The sequence below is a fragment of the Nicotiana sylvestris genome, chromosome 4, assembly GCF_000393655.2.
Source record: "Nicotiana sylvestris chromosome 4, ASM39365v2, whole genome shotgun sequence".
Classification (NCBI taxonomy): Eukaryota; Viridiplantae; Streptophyta; class Magnoliopsida; order Solanales; family Solanaceae; genus Nicotiana; species Nicotiana sylvestris.
The window spans coordinates 81,527,735-81,530,390 of NC_091060.1; positions in this window are offsets into that span (position 1 = coordinate 81,527,735).

Consider the following 2,656-nt stretch of genomic DNA (forward strand, 5'->3'; position numbering starts at 1 on the left):
CCTAGGGGAAGTCAGCAGAGGTGCTGCGATAAAAGCTTTGGGTGGTCTCATTAGTCTTTTGAAGATTAAACTGAGGTTGGATATAATTGAAGCTTTAATACCTTTTTGGGACCCGACACATAATATGTTCCATTTCTCGGATTTTGAGCTAACCCCTACACTTGAGGAAATAGCGGGCTATGTTGGCCTTAGTGGGAATCTCAGGAACCGGTACCCAGTGGCGCCAAGAGCGGTAACTCCTCACAAGTTTTTGGACCTTCTGAGTATCAGTTGGGAAATCAAAGATGGAAATTTGGCTGAGGGATTTTGCACATTCTACTTCATGTACCGTCGTTATGGGGATCCCCACGGTTTTGAGGCTCCAGATACCAGTCTAACTCATTTAGGGAACAAAGGCAAATGGAAAGCACATCGGAGACTGTCCTTCATAGTGGCATTCTTAGGCACCTTAATCTGCCCGAGGAAGGATGGACATTTAGAGTTAGGGTTTGTAATAATGGCCGACTTCATGATTAAAAAGGCTAATGGCACTATTGTACCGATGATCCTAGCAGAGATTTATTGAGCTCTAACTGTTTGCCGAGCGGGGGGAAATATTTTGAGGCTTGCAACATGCTTTTACAACTTTGGATGGAAGAACACCTTTGCCATCGTCCGGGGTACATGAACTATGGTATGATCGGTCTTAACTGCATTGAAGAACATGAAAAACAAGTAGAGGGTCAAGAGTTTTCAGAAGGTACGGAGGCATGGTTTGCACATTTGAGTTCTTTGACTGCAAGCGAAATTGAGTGGACATTCGGTTGGCTCCCAGTCACTGAAGTCATTTATATGTCGGCCAAAGTGTGGTTTCTTCTATTAATGGGTCTTTGGAGTATTCAACCGTATGCTCCACACAGGGTTCTGCGCCAGCTAGGCAGGTACCAAACTATCCCTCATGATGAAGATTTGAGTAGACAAGTCATTGAACTAGGTCCAAAAGCTACATTCCTGGAAGATAAGGTTCGCCAGATTTGGCATCAGTGTAGGTTTCTGGAGCCACATACTCGGGTACGGGATTTGTCCAAGGGTGAGTTAGAGCCTAGTTACACGGCCTGGTATGGAAAAGGGGTCCAAGTCAATCAAGAGCCTGAGTGGCCCGCCAAAAGGCCCCACGTCCAACAGTTCACTGATGGGGCGCAAGAACAATAGGATTGGTTAGCAAAAGAGAAAGGCTATAGGGCCACGATAAGCAAATTGGAGGGGCAAATCAGAGATCTTAAATTTGATAGTAGTGTATAGGCTGGTGCTGATGAAGGGAGAAGAAAAAGCTGGCCCAAGAAAACAAAGCCCTTCGAGCCCAGATCTAAAGAATGAAGATAGCTGCTAAGAATCCGGAAAGGAGCCCAACGGATGAAAGACTCATAAATGGTCTTAGGAGGAAAATATGTGAGTACGGGAATGATTTGGAAAAATCTGAAGGTAGTCTGGCAAGAGCTCGGGCACAGTTGACAAAGAATGCAGAGGGACGGGCAGAGTTTGTTCGGCAATTAAAAGGGAAATATGATAGAGAAGTCGCAAACCTGGAGAAAAAGCTAACTACCCTCGAGAATGAAATGGCTAAACAAACAAAGAACTTTAAGGCAGAGAGGGGACATTGGTATGCATTGATGGCCCGATTGGAGGAGGACATGCAACAATTGCAGGAGCAAAGCCATAATGACACCCATGTTTTGGAAGCTAGATCTCAACAAATTGTGCGCCTGCTCCAAGAAAAAGGCATCATTAGAAAGAGGATTAGAGGAATTGCTGACTACATCATCATGAAATGCCATGAGTGTGAGGACCTGACTAGATCCACCTTCTTCGCTATAGTGATGACCTTTGTTCGTCAAATAATGGATGACCTGGATTGCCTTCAAGGAGATCTTGCACGTAGGCCCGTGGCGAGACCGACTGATGTCCCACGGGCCCTTGGAGTAGTTTTGGAAGCACTTATGTATTCTTGATTTTCTTTTCGAACCTGTATTTCAGTTTCCATTTCTAGAGTCTGTTTTTAGTTTTTCAATTCTTAGAAAGCTATGATGGAGTCATTGTAATAGAAAAATTAGAAGTTTTAATGAAAAATTTGAAAAACCCAAAATTGTTTCTTTCTTTTATTTCTACATTTATTCCTTGAAATATATGATGATCTGATTCACGCGGCGTCGTGATACGTAGGTAATCCCCATTGTATCCGGCCTTGGTTTTAAATAACTCAAATAAAAGAGAAAATGACAAAAGGAGAAAACCAAAACAAGAAAAAGAGAGAAAAAAAGGAAAACAAGAAAAAAGAGAAAACAAGAATAAGAATAAGAGAGAAAACAGTGAGAGAGTACAAAGAAAAGGGAGAAAATAATGAAAAGCGCCGAAAGAAAAGAAAGATCGGGGAGATAAACAAAAAGTCGGATGAGACACACAACCGTTGCAAAACATGTAGAAACACATTTAACTGTATAGGTGCATCACATCCCCAAATGTGTGAATTCCTATGTGTTAATTATCTCAAACTAACTGGTTTGTTACGTCTACTGTTGAGATTAGGTTCTGTTTTTAAGGTGGTTTGTTTTGTGGTAACCTAGCTTCGCATCCTTACTTTACAATATCTAAAGGAAGTGTCGAAATATAGTGAGATAGT